Here is a 15,132-nt window from a genome sequence, read left to right as displayed (position 1 = left end):
ATGTCGCTACACAGACAACATGCTATCTCATAATTTCAACTTTCTATCTCATATTTTCGACCATGGGGATACTTTTATTTTCAAGTCTAACTTTTAATTTATTTTTTTTTGCTGGCGGATTCGCGGGCCACATAAAATGACGTGGCGGGCCAGATTCGGCCTTGAGTTTGACATGTGTGCTCTAATTGAAGGACGACCCTGCTCTACCACTGAGCCACAGTCGCCAACAATCGAGTACCCTTATGAAGCGTAAATGAATATAAATTTAAGTAAAATGAAGTTAAACTTAATGCTCCATCCACACACTCTTGTCACAGCGCAGGAAAGCACATTGCTATTGCCAGATGAGTGACAACATTGTAGCATTAAAGCATGGTGGAATTAGCAAGCTAGCTAACTAGCTGGCACCTGGCTTGCTAGCTACACTGGTTACAGAAAATAAGCCAAAGAGCGGGTTGGTGGCCAGTGGCAGCGCTGGGTCTAATGCTCCAACATTGGCCCTTTTCTGTGAAGTCAAAAGACAATAGAAACAATGCCTGTTTTAATCCAATTCTGTTTCTATGGGTGTAATGGTATTTCAGCAAGAAGAAAACATGGCAAGATGTGGAGAGCTGCTGACAACATTGGAGGATTTGGCAGATGAAGAGTTCAAAAAGTTTAAATGGTACCTGCAGCATGCCGAGTTCTTGGGAGGCTTCCCAGCAATCCCAAAGAGTCAATTAGGGAATGTGGACAGGCTGGACACAGTGGATGAGATCATAGAGACCTACGAAAAAAATGCAGTGGAGGTGACCATTATGGTTTTGAAGTTGATGAAAAAGAATGACTTGGTGCAGCGATTATCAAACATCAGCTCAACATCCAAAGGTAAGTAAAACAATAAAGTGAAAAAAGAAGATAAAGAAATGCACAAAACAGAAAGAGTTAGCTGTGTAACTGCAGTGCGACGAATTACACCCGTAACCATGGCAAAGATGTGCCACTGGCACCAACCGTAAAATAATGTGTCGTACTGCTTCCTTACTGCTCTGTGCTGCCAGACATCCCTCTGCCATATACCAACTTTTTAAACAGGTTACACTGATTTTAATTTCGGTGCACCAGCACATAATTTAGGTGTCCCCAAAATGTTTCACCGTGCCTTTTGGCTTTTGTCAGTTGCCATACATATTGGCAATTTCTAAACACATTAGGTAAATGATTGTAAACAGGAATAAGGGTGCAGATGATTGTTTTTGAGTCAGATGAGGCCCTCTAAAGATGTTGGGTCAGAGGGGCGTCGAAAGTAGAGCTCCAAGGGTCATTGGCCCCCCCCACCTAAAGCCCCTTTCCTGTATTGTGGACGAGAGTAGAAAAAGAAAACAACTTGTAAAATGCCACACCACACTTTGTTTCCACAGTACTATCCTGTCAAAAGGGCCAAGGCTACCCTCACCCCAACTTTTGAAATGAATCAGGCAACTCTGGTCAGGATTAGCCTTCTTACCGGGAACAGGGGAGACAGGTGGTGGAGTGGTTACCTCTGCCAATGATGTCTGTTTTTGGTTGGGCATTTAAGGTCCGGGGACATAATGTGCACTGCAGCATTTTTCTTGAAAAAACCCCCAACAAACAACCACTAGTTCACTAGTTGAAAAACTTCATTTTGAATTACCAGTATATTTTAATGTCGCTTGAGGAGGAGTACACGGCACAGTGTCACACAAACACACACAGAGACTGGAAATGTTGCAACACTTAAAATAGCATATTGTAATTAGTGTCATCTCTTCCACATTCATTCAGAGACTCTCATTGATTGCCAGCGTAAAGTCAAATCCAACCTGAGGAAGAAGTTTCAGCATTTGGTTGAGCAAGACACAACATCTGGAAAGCAGATTTTGATGAATGAGATCTACACTGACCTCTACATCACAGAGGACAAGACTGGGAAGGTCGACACGGAACAAGAGGTCAGGCAAACTGCAACAGTATCCAGAAAAACAACTGATTTGGAACCAATTATCAACATAAAAGACCTCTTTGAACGCTTATCTGGTCAAAATGGATCAGTTAGAACATTACTGACTAAAGGAGCAGCAGGCATTGGGAAAACAGTCTTGACACGGAAGTTTGCCCTGGATTGGTCCGAAGACAAAGTCAACAACAATATCCAGTTTATTTTTCCATTCACTTTCCGAGAGTTGAATTTGCTTGAGGAGAAAAAATACAGCTGGGTGGAGCTTCTTCATCACTTCTTTGCTGAGACCAAAGAAGCAGGAATATGTGGTTTTGATAAACTCCAGATTGTGTTCATCCTTGATGGTCTGGATGAGTGTCGACTTCCTTTGGACTTCCACAACAACGAGATCCTGACTGATGTTACCGACTCAGCTTCGGTGGACGTGCTGCTGACAAACCTCATCATGGGGAAACTGTTCCCTTCTTCCTGCCTCTGGCTGACCACAACACACGAGGCAGCCAGTCAAATCCCTCCAAGGTTAATTGACATGGTGACAGAGGTGAGAGGGTTCACTGATCCAAAGAAGGACGAGTACTTCAGAAGGAGATTCAGGAATAAGGAGCTGGCCAGCAGAATCATCAGCCACATCAAGGCATCACGAAGCCTCCACATCATGTGCCACATCCCAGTCCTCTGTTGGATCACTGCGACAGTTCTGGAGGATTTGTTGAAAACCACAGAAAGAGAAGAGCTGCCCAAGACCTTGACTGAGATGTATATCCATTTTCTGTTAGATCAGTCCAAACTGGCACATGCAAAATATCATGAAGGAGCTGAGAGAGATCCACTCTGGAACACAGAGACCAGTAAGATGATTGTGTCTCTGGGAAAACTGGCCTTTGAGCAGCTGCAGAAAGGCAACCTGATCTTCTATGAAGCAGATCTGAAAGAGTGTGGCATTGACATTAAAGCTGCTTCTGTGTACTCAAGCGTGCTCACACAGATCTTTAAGGAGGACCGTGGGCTGAACCAGGACAAACGTTTCTGCTTCGTCCACTTCAGCTTTCAGGAGTTTCTGGCTGCCCTTCATGTCATTGTGTCCTTCGTCAACTCTGGTGTCAACGTCTTGTCAGAAGAACAACCAACCTCCCAACAGTCTGCTCTCATCACTGGGCAATCCACAGTCAATCAGCTCTTCCAGAGTGCAGTCAACAAGGCTTTACAGAGTCCAAATGGACACCTGGACTTGTTCCTCCGCTTCCTCGTTGGCCTCTCACTGCAGACCAATCAAGCACTTCTTCAAGGCCTATTGAATCAATCAGGAAGTAGCTTACAGAGCAATCAGGACACAGTCCAGTACGTCAAGGAGATGATCAGGAAGAATCCCTCTCCGGAGCGACGCATCAACCTGTTTCACTGTCTGAATGAGCTGCGTGATCATTCTCTGTTGGAGGAAATCCAACAGTACCTCAGTTCAGAATGTCTGTCCACAGACAAACTGTCTCCTGCTCAGTGGTCGGCTCTGGTCTTCATCTTACTGTCATCAGAGAGCAAGTTGGATGTGTTTGACCTGAAGAAATTCTCTGGTTCAGAGGAAAGTCTTCTGAGGTTGCTTCCAGTACTTCAAGCCTCCAGTCTATCTTTGTAGGAACACAACTTACTTTACATAATTGATATTGTAAATGTTACATTTTTAGGTCCTTGTTCATTCTTTCTGACTGTGACATCTTCAGGTTCAGTGGCTGTAAGCTGTCTCAGAGAAGTTGCGATGCTCTGGCCTCAGCTCTCAGCTCCCCGACCTCTAATCTGAGAGAGCTGGACCTGAGCTACAACAATATGATGGATCCACAGCTCCAGGTGCTCACGGATGGCTTGAAGGATCCACAATGCAGACTGAAAACTCTCAGGTCTGCTTTATTTATTTAAGGCTCTTAATAACATCAGTTTGTCATAGTGATTCACTTTTACATTTTTGTGTTTTTGACCATGGTTATTCATTGTTATGAATGTGCTTGTTAAGGTGGCATGGTACTACTCATATTGTTACATAATACACACTTTTTAGCTACGATATCAGCATGACTTTTGCAATAACAAGGTCAGTGATTAGTCCACCATTTTAATCCAGATATAGCTGAAATATTTTTTGGTACAGACATTAATGGTTTCCAGATGATTGACGCTTAAGAGTTTGCTTGTATTCTGACATTTCCTCTAGTGCCACAGGTAGTTTCTTTTGGTTAATATTGAACTATCTCAACAACTATTGGATGGATTACAATGATATACGTATGGTACGACCAGGGCATGTGAACAGAGCGGAGCGGTGACAATTTCAGCTCCTCCTTCACAGAGCTGTTCGCTCCCCCCGCTCACCCACTCAAAGTCGCTCCACTAAATATCACTCAACTCAGATTTCCCCCCCACTCCACTCAAACCGCTTACCGTCTTCCAAAAAAAACCAACTGTATTTTGATTGGAGCTGTACCGAATGTCCGAATATATATATATATATATATATATATATATATTCAAAGTTTCTGTTGAGGTTTTTGGATGAAGCTTTCAATGTATTTTGTCATACTTTATATCTTCACCCTTAAAAAAAGTCCTGGAACAAAATTCTCAATTTCTATTCAGTGATTCATTGGATTTAATTTGTTCGTATTTTTTTGATAAAAATGGATTGAACTTGTCAGTTTAGTTTGCTGCTAGACCGCCCTGTTACTAACCTACAGGTGCCTCCTTTGTGTACGGCGAGCAGGAGAGGAATCCGTTTTTTGACCACAGTGAAAATGTAGTTTTTGAAAGGCTGAACGCCAACAAATATAGATTGATGCAGGATATTTCATAAGTTAAAAACATGTCAATTGTTTTCAATAACTGTTGACTTTTGCAATTTACATCGTTCTGGAGTTATTGAAAATGTTTCGATCACACAAGTCTGAAACAATCCTACGCAACCGACATGCGCAATACACACATTCTGGCTCGAACACACTAGAACTGCTTATAGAACTCATAGTGTGAGCACTACCGGAGCTAAATTGGAGCGGCATTGAGCGGTAGTTAAGGTGACACTCATGCTTTTATAAAAACCTACCCTGCACTACATCCAAAATCCTTCCAATATGCTTGCCAATATATATATATATATATATATATAATTTTCTCTGAATATCAACGGAAGTGACGAGTGCAAAGTTGGCATGATGCATACAGTCACAATGGTCAAATTTTTGGGAAATATGGCACGTTGAAATAAACTGGAATTTTGCTGAATAGCACCTCAGTTATGGTAATCATGGCGGGGGGGGGGGGGGGGGCAAGTGCTGCTGTTTCACTTTCTCCAGCTTCTTACTTCTCATAACATACTAACATTAAACGTCATAACGTTACAGATGTAATCAGGACACAATCAAAACTAATAAAAATTAACTTCAGTGAATTTGAGTTCTGTCAGACTGCATTGACTCCAACCTTATTTTTTATGGATTTTTGTTATTGATGATTCTACAGGCTGAGTAACTGTCAGCTGACATCAGAGAGTATTGAAGCTCTGTCTTCAGTTCTCAGTTGCCCGTCCTCCAGTCTTAAAGATCTGGACCTCACTAACAACAACTTGGATGACGAAGGAGTGAAGATGCTCTCTGTGGGATTGGAGAGTCCACACTGTAGACTTGAAACTCTCAGGTCAGCTTTCTGTTTAACCAGACCTACATCTGTTTGATGGCTGTCATTTAGAGAGTGACTTAATATTTGCTGAAAATCTTGTTTTTGCTAATCCACACTCTAGACCTAGATTATGTCTGGTAAATAGAAAGGTGATGTTTGTCTTTATCACTTATTCTATTTCTAGTTTGATTGGCTGTGCGCTGACGTGGAATAGATGTGATGATGTGGGCTCATTCCTTAGCTCCAAGTCTTCTGGTCTGAGACAGCTGGACCTGAGTATGAACGACCTGCAGGATTCAGGAGTGCTGGTATTCAGTACCGGACTGAAGAATCCCCGCTGTAAACTGGAAACTCTCAGGTCAGCTGGTTTCTGTACTATCACATCAGCCCGCTCTAACCATTTTGTGCATGAATGAGACGACAATTTGTAAGTAATTTTGCAGTAAGATGCCGAACTTGCTTTTTGCATGTTATTTGTAAGCCATGTAGTGTGGACTGACTACAATGTAAGTCAATGCATCGGCGTGAATATGCTACGCCCTGAACAAGTGATGAAATTTAAAATGTGGGAGAGACCGATTATGGTGGGCGGCAGAAGATCGTTGCTCAAGACCGGTGTGCTTATTTTAAACCCAACCATTAACCTAAACTTAACGAAGGGGTTTTGTTACAGAGCTGCACATCAATGTCTCGTCAAACCTATGAAGAAGTCAAACAAGCTTGAAGGTTGATCCAACACCCTACCAGGAAGTTTTCTCTGTTTCTTCTTTCACAGCACAAATCAGCAACAGTACAAGAGAGCGTCTAGCAGAGCCGACAGAAAGATCAACTCCTCTTCACGGCACTTCATATTGTTTCCCATTTTGACTGGCACTACAGTGACTCACTATCAAATTGTAATTCATTGTCCAGAAAGGCATTGTAACCAATGGGAAATTATAGGATTTGGTCTGTAATAGATGTGGTGGAAATGAAAGTATTTCCTTGAGAGAAATCAAAAATATCTCAAGCTTTCTGTCTTTTAAGTATTTATTACAGGATAAAGATATAGAAAAATTATAAAAAGCATACAAACAAATAAAACAAAATCAAACAGATCTAACAAGCCCAAACAGCTCAAATGTGCACTAACAGATTAAACAGAATAAAACAAAGTCATAGGTTGCTAATCAGCTGAACAGCATTGAGAGCGTCTCTTCACCCTGGAGGATCAAGGGAGACTCTGACTTCTCCACAAAGAAGCGTCTCATTTAAACACGTCCGAGGGACGTATTTTCACCGCAGCAGGAAGCTGCATGCACCAATTTAACATTTTTTTATTTTTGTTTTACAATTTTCTATTCTTCTTCAGGCTAAGGGCTTGTAACCTGTCTGAAAAGAGCTGTGAAACTTTGGCCTCAGTTCTCACCGTCCAGACGTCCATCTTGAAAGAGCTGGACTTAAGTCATAACAACTTGAAGGATTCAGGAGTGAAGTTTCTTTCTGCTGGACTGGAGAGTCCACACTGTAACCTGGGAACTCTCAGGTCAGCTCAGTGAAATATTTGTTATCTCTAGAGATGTTGATATATATTTAGAAAAATTTAAGATAATGTATTACAAACAATTATTTTCCGGGCATGAGTTTTTTAGTTGTAGACTCACAAACGAGTATTCTTTGTCATCATCACTAATTATATCCAGGTTGGGTCAGTGTAAGATGTCAGAGAGAAGCTGTGAAGCTCTGGCCTCAGCTCTCAGCTCCCAGACCTCTAGTTTGAAAGAGCTGGACCTGAATAGCAACGACCTGCAGGATTCAGGAGTGAAGCTTCTTTCTGCTGGACTTGAGACTCCTCAATGTAGACTGGAAACTCTCAGGTTAGATGTAAAGGCTCTCACACAAACATTTTCTCTCACATGACCAGATTGTTAACCTGTGTGTGATCTACGAGTCCAGATCAGTTGTATTAATGGTTGTTGTTACTGCGTCCTGATTCCTTGAATCTTCACAGTCAAATCAACAAGTAATTGAGTATTGATTCATGTTTACAGTCTGTCAGGCTGTCAGGTCACAGAGGAAGGCTGTGCTTCTCTGGTCTCAGCTCTGAGCTCCAACCCCTCCCATCTGAGAGAGCTGGACCTGAGCTACAACCATCCAGGAGACGCAGGAGTGAAGCTCCTCTCTGCTGGACTGGACGATCCACAGTGGAGGCTGGAGACTCTAAAGTATGGCTCATAGAGGGCTGAGAGAAAGTACTGTGAGCTCTGTAGAACCAGTGTTTGGTTTGTCCATTCTGGGCTACTGTAGAAACATGGCGTTATACCATGACAGATATCATAAAGAGGATCTGCTCCCAAGAAAACTTAGAAAACATAACAACAAAAACATTTTAGAACAAGAATTTTAGTCTCTGATTTTTCCATTTTGTGAAATGTTGTGCTTTCAGTTTTTTTAAATGTTGCCTTTTACATCGTAGCTTATGCTTTTCTTACTATGTTCATGGTTTCAGAGTGGACCATGGCGGAGTGCAGAGGTTAAAAGCTGGTCTGCGGAAGTGTAAGTATTTTTTTATTGGATAAACAAGAAGGCAATCCAGGCACTCCAAAATGTCCTGATGAAGACCTGCAGTGATTTAATCATGTTGGTCTTTTCAGTGATTTAGCCACTACAATAAAGGCTTCCACGCAAAATCATGAAAACATACAGGTTCACCAGAAACTCCTTCAGCTCAGACTCCAGCGGGTCCTCTGGCAGCGACCAGTCCACCGTGGACACACCCAGGCTGTATTGCTGGACCCGCTGGAGGGAAGGGAGGCACGGAAGAACCAGGGGCAGACTGTCAGACCCTGCTGCAGTAAAATGAGAGGAGTTCTAAAGGGACTCTGGTTGTCGTAAACACTACTGCCTCTGTCCACAGGGACCGCCAAAATTAGCAGAAGTTCCATGTCGTATCTTTATGTTTCCCTCCTCGGTATTTGGAGTTCCTGGATTGCTTGCCTGTCCATCCTGTTTTTTCACCATTTTCCAAGAGCACACATTCCTGTTGAGGTCACCAGACTGACAACTTTACATTAGCCCAACTAACACATGGGCTAATTTAAAACCCACTGCAGTACTTTGCAGGACCCTGGCCTGCACACAGAGTAACAGAGGAATGAGTGTTGTAAAATGTTGCCGTTGTTTGCACTGTTAGCGCTGTTAGCTCAGCGGTCGTCATGTTGCACACCGTTAAGAGGCAATGGAAATAATCCCAATCCCATATATAGCACCTTTAAAATGGAGGGACCTTTAATAAACCCAGATGAGGGGCTACAACTAACTTTAAAATGGGAGGCACATTAGGCAAGTGGCATAAGGTATTCACACAACAAAATTTAAATTGAATAAAATGTTTGAAAAACTACTATCAAAAGGCTCTTCAGTAAAAAACTGAAATAAAATGAAATAAAATACTACAAATATCAAGATCTTTGATGGTCAAGCTCAACTCCCCATCCACAATTTGTTTTTATAACAGAAATCAGAAATTGTGTTCATTAATAAAGTCTTATTTGCCTAATTTTCGCTGCTAAAAATCGTGGACATGCATGTAATCATGACATAGCGTGGCTAAAGTGGACATGGAAAACTCCGGGGGTGATGAGAGTCCTTGATGATTTGTTGTGAGCCTATACAACATAAATAATGTAAAATTTTAAAGCATTAAAATATATGTTAATATCTGTTAATGCGGTACTATCAAGAATTGCTGACTATAGAGCAGTTAACAGCAAATGTCCTCAACAATATTTGTGAGCATGTTGACAACGGAAGTGACGTTTGGCCTCAGCCATTCATCAGAATCAGAACCGTTTATTTGCCACGGTATGTTGCACATACAAGGAATTTGACATGACGGGTGGTGCATAACATGACGGGTGGTGCATAACATTAACAATCAACAACAATCAACACAGTGCAAAAAATAGAAACATTAAAATGTGTAATAAAATATAAAATAAAGTGCACAAACACACAGATAGCAGGACTATAAACAAGTATAATGTAAGTGTATGTAAAAGTGTCAGGTGTATTTCAATAAAGAAACATAGAAGGGATGTGCAGGAGAGTGTACCAGAAAGAAATTGTCGTGGGGATGACAGAGTCAGTGGTGGTCCCGGGCTTTGTTGATGAGCCCAACTGAACATAGGAAAAAACTGTTCATGTGGCGTGAGGTCTTGGCCCTGATGGACCGCAGTCTCCTGCCAGATGGAAGGGGCTCGAACAGTTTATGTCCAGGCTGAGAGTGGTCAGCTACAATCTTTCTTTCTCACAGACAAGTTATCAAGCTTTAAACATTGAATGAAAACTGTTACAAGCATCAAAATGTCTGATTGTGTCATGTTCCATTATTCCATATTCCAACAGCATGCTCAAGTTTTACAGAATTCCAAAAGCATCACGACCGATTCAGAGCAACAGGTGTTTCAGTTTAACTTGTGACCTTGTTAACTGGTTACAGCTGAATGCATCCGTGGTTGCTCGTAGTACCTTACGTAAATGGTTGGCGTAGATAAAAAAACACAGATGAATATGTATTTAAAATAGATTGAAGGCTTTTACGAGGACACCTACAGGTCCTGTTTGTGTTTACAACAGCTGCCATCACCACGGGCAGAGAGTCACCAGTTAACATGGTCACTCGTTAAACTGAAACACCAGCTGCGTACGTGTTGACCACCACTGGACTGATCAATAATTCTGGTGTTTGAAATGCCCATTATAAAACTCAATAAAATCTAAACTCTAAGTCTGTATCAGGGTATTTGACGTTCTGTTCATGAACACAGATAACGTGGTTGGAAGTATCTAGTGACTTGTATCTCGTAATGTCTCAGTGGTGTAATGTTACACACTTGGTTTCTCCACCACCACATGTATATATCTGGCCCCTTAATATTTGGCCACTTACTAATGTATTCTACCCACTCACTAACAGCACACAGATCTGGAAGTCAGTCACCATTTGCCAAATTTCTGATCTTTAGTGATTAATGCCTTTGCATAGCTTGGTAATTGTACTCCACTGTACTAAACGTCATCATTGTTTACTACTATAAAATGTTGTATAACAGTATGTTCTACTGCTTTGCGTCTCTATATCAGATGCCTGTGAACTCACACTGGACCCAAACACAGCACACAGACAGCTAATCCTGTCTGAGGACAACAGACAGGTGGAATGTGTGGAGGAGAAACAGCCTCATCCGTATCATCCAGAGAGATTTGGTCCCTTACAACAGCTGCTGTGTACAACTGGGCTGACTGGTTGCTGTTACTGGGAAGTTGAGACTAAGGGACTGTCTTGCATAGCAGTGGCTTACCGAGGAACGAAAAGGAGAGGAAATGCTGATGACTGCAGGTTTGGAAGGAATGACAAGTCCTGGAGTCTGGACTACGAAAGATGGGGTTGCAATCTTTGGCACAATAACACACGAACAGGCTTACATATCCGTTTCAAAGAAACTCCCAGAGCAGCAGTGTATCTGGACTGGCCTGCTGGCACTCTGTCCTTCTACATGATCTCCTCTGACACACTGACACACTTCTACACTTTCTACTCCAGATTCTCCGAACCCCTCTACCCTGGGTTTGGTTGTGCAACAGGCTACTCACTGTCTCTGTGTCAGATAGATGAGGGAACGTCTGCCAGACAGAATCCAGAGGTATAATATCCTTAAATGAGGAAATAATACAGAAAAATAAAATACCAGAGTAAGGGTGAAGAATGTTTGCATGAACAGAAACTTAAAGGTGTGATATGCAGCATTTCACTGAAAAACATTGTATCAACTAATATAAAAATAATCCCTCTCAATCATTCATGACCCACTAGAAGTGTGTCACTAGACTTTTTCTCTTTTCTTCTTCTTTTGCCGTGTTCGGGGCATCAGCAAAGTTATTTCACACGCTTGGGAGTGAGAACGTGATGCACAGAGTGGACAGGCCACAGTGACAGGGTGAAACGAGCGCTTCAGCTTCATGCATTCACAATCCGGCAACGCTGCACCAGTCGGCAGGGTTTTGCGGAATTGTGGGCGCGTTTATTTGTATCTTTATTACGGCTCTGTTACAGGAAACAAAGAGTAATACATGAGGCTGTTGTCAATGAGATAACATTACACTGGATTACATGCATGCCTTGTTTCCTGTTAATCCTTTGTGCATGGGAAGCGATTTGATTTTTTGGGGGGGTTATCATACCATTACAATAATACACCTTGACTTCTACACTGGCAAATGATGATTATATGGCTTTGTTTGATAATAAAAAAACAACTGGAAAAGTCTTCACTGGAATCGTGTTTTATTTGCAGAATTAAGGTGAATGAATTAGTTTCCAACAAATGATTGCAGCTTCGTCTGTTGCAACACAGAGTAGAAGTAGCATAATATGACTTTAGAAACTTGAAGGCACAATCCTGCAAACATGGATTTAGAACGTGCTATCACCCTAAACCCTTTAAGGTATCATTATTTTCAAAAAGATGAGAATATCTCCATTGTCTGGAGTGAGGGTAGACCTTTCTGTGGTGACTGGGATATTACTATTGGGCCCGTCTAGCTTCCACTCTGATGCTTCTGTCAGCACCTGCTCCAGGTGTGTGTCTGTGTGACTGTCACAGAGGGGGCGTGTCTGCAGCACCGGACTATGAATCTCCACTCCGTCGTGGTGAAAGTATTGCACCAATTTAAAAAAAGGAAGTAGCCAAGAATGTAGTGAAACTGGTTTGTCTGCTTCAGAATCTGCTGCAGAGGTTGCTGCCTGGTCATTACACCTTGCCCTGGGTTTATGAGGAGCTACTGTTAGATAAGGGATTAAACCTGACAAGTTGTGAGGGAGCTAAGAAATACCCGAAGCAAAACTGAAAATGTCCTTAATTTGTTTTATACTATAAAAATGGGGATCCAAACAGTATCAACTTTCTTTTAATTAGGTCACTGTCATGTGAGTATAGGTTTTGTTCAAATTGGGGTACACCTTTAAAGCAGCTGGAAACAATATGTTCTCGTTTTATATAGTGACAATGTATCAAATGACAATGTGACAATGTGATGAACATTCAGAGTATTATCACCTGAATCTGCACCTCCCCTTCAGCTTCACGAAGCTATTGTATTCGTGTTCAGTGAAAATAGTTTCAAACCGCAGAAAGGACCAGTTAGCGTCTAGCTGGTGAACATAGTGGAGCATTTAGCAGCTAAAGAGCCAGATGTTTCCCTCAGGTGTTGGTCTGGCTGGCAGAGCTGAAAGGGAATGTGTGCCACAGCATTATGTATCTGATGTTTAGAGTGCATGGACATAGTTTTAGACACTAGAGAGGAACTTCCAACTTAATGCATCAACCCCATCAGGCCGTAGACAAAACAACATCATTGTATTTGAATCAGTGTATTGGTTTATTTTGTATGTTCTTTAGTAACACCTAGTGACGATTGTGAGTAGCTGCACTAAAGAGGAAGTGAGCAAATCGTAAATGTTCAGAGTAACAGGAAGTGATGTTCAGAAAGTTCCTTTCTGCGTATGGACTCAGAGTGAGAATCTCAGCGTACAATCCTCTTAATCCTTTGCCTTAAAGTCCACAAAACTGGCTTCATCTGTAAGTCATCTACTATTTACAGTTATATTTGCATGTTTAGGTTCATATTTCTTTGGTTTGACTACAGTATTGTTGATGGTTAGTTTACTGTCAACTACATATGAATGTACTAGTGTTTAGTGGTTAAAGCATTGGTGCTTGTGTAAATGATATTTACTGTTGTATTTAATCTTTTATTACTTACATTGAAATACTTTTAAGCACCAGTCCACTTTGGTTTATGCCAGTAATCTACTGATGTACTCGAGATATTATTTAGTATTTACAAAGGGACTTACCTTTTGTATTTTTGTGCTCTTTTTCAGTTTTACAAATGACATATTTTCCTTCATTAAATTCTGCCAAACACAACATCCTGTCTGTTCCTTGGAGAATACGGTGCTGGAGAACATAATGTCAATCTGGCTGTTTAGCTGAAAAATACGTTTCCTGCAACAACGTTTAGTGAGGACAGCACAATCATCATGTTTGGTTTAAAAAACAAAAAGCAGAAACTTCATGGTGCTTATGCAATACCCATTGTTTTTCTCTTCTCTTTTCCCTGGCTTGTTATGACACCACACAGATTCAAGCCCTCCATCTAGAGAAGAAAGAGCTTCAATCAAGACCTCTGTCTGGAGAGAAAAGGTACTGCTGTCTCCCTCACTGCTTTCACAGAATAACCTCTAAAAAGATGGATTCAGTGCCACATCTTCTGCACAAATTTCCTGCTCTAGAGTATTTTATTTAGCTATTTCTGCATTATAACCATTCAAGACCAGTGTAAGGCTACAAAAAGGAAGCATTAGGCAACAACTGAACTTTTATATTTGACTGGTGTCCATTGAAGTGCAGTGATAAAATGTGTGTTTTGGGTTAAAGTTGTTGCAAAGTTTAGGAACTGTGTTGAGGTATCCCTAAAATGTCCGAGACACACCTCACCCATAACCTCTCTAATTTTAACTAATTGATTTATCAAATAGTCGACTTTTTAGCCTGAAATAAGCAATACGACGGTAGCTAGTGTTATGCTGGATCAACCCTGTAGCGAACGCCAACGCAAAGATGCTGAAAACTGAAGTGTGATAATAACAAGGATGACAAAATCTTAACGAATAAAACTCTCCCAGAAACGTCTCTAATGACCTCAGAGAAGTTATTTCACATGGCGTTCTCTAAGAAGAGAAATGTGGACAGCGAGACCAGAGAGACCAGAGTCTTTTACCAAGAATGGACAGACTCGTATATCTGCATTCTCCCCACAGAAAGTTGAAAACCAGTCTCGTATGTTCAGAGACCGTGGCGATTATTAGAAGCGGTAATGTGAAGCGCCACTACGAGAGAAAGCACAGATCCTTTGAGCAAACATACCCACTCAAATCCGAAATTAAGGTACAAAAAATAACCCAATACCATCAGAATCCTAACACAGTAATTCACTGTCCAACAATGATGTTAACAGAGAGGAACAGAGCTGAAACAAGTGCTTTAATAACTACAGATAGAGTCCCTGCACGCACATTTCTCTTTTTAGAAGATGAAAATAATATGGATATCGCACATTTTTTGATTGACCACTTCACACCTGAATGAACTGAATTTAAAGCTGCAGGGCAAAGACAATTCACTTCAATTCATTTTTCTAAAATGAAGTACTTTATTTTAAGAGTCACATTTTTCAAAAGCTTACTGATGTGTATTTTATTTTTTAATTCAGCTTACATTTGACTTGAACATTTATTTATTATTAGAGTATATATTATTTATAATGAATCCAGTTCAATATGAAATCTGACGATGAATATTGTTTAGATATTATTCAATTGAACTTTATTTATTTGATTCGACAGTCAGATGTTGACGACATACAGACGTTAATACAACTGTTAGGCTACTTCAATATATATGGGACTAAAT

At 41.1% G+C, this 15,132-nt stretch overlaps 1 pseudogene; it reads left to right on the top strand.

Moving 5' to 3' along the window:
• LOC142939811 (NACHT, LRR and PYD domains-containing protein 12-like) lies at positions 1–11,925 on the top strand (annotated as a pseudogene).
• Positions 11,926–15,132: the final 3,207 nt, after the last annotated feature.

This window comes from Anarhichas minor, unplaced genomic scaffold (genome assembly GCF_050575085.1).
Source record: "Anarhichas minor isolate MPS153535 unplaced genomic scaffold, ASM5057508v1 ptg000007l, whole genome shotgun sequence".
Taxonomy (NCBI): Eukaryota; Metazoa; Chordata; class Actinopteri; order Perciformes; family Anarhichadidae; genus Anarhichas; species Anarhichas minor.
This window is presented reverse-complemented; position numbering and strand designations above follow the sequence as displayed.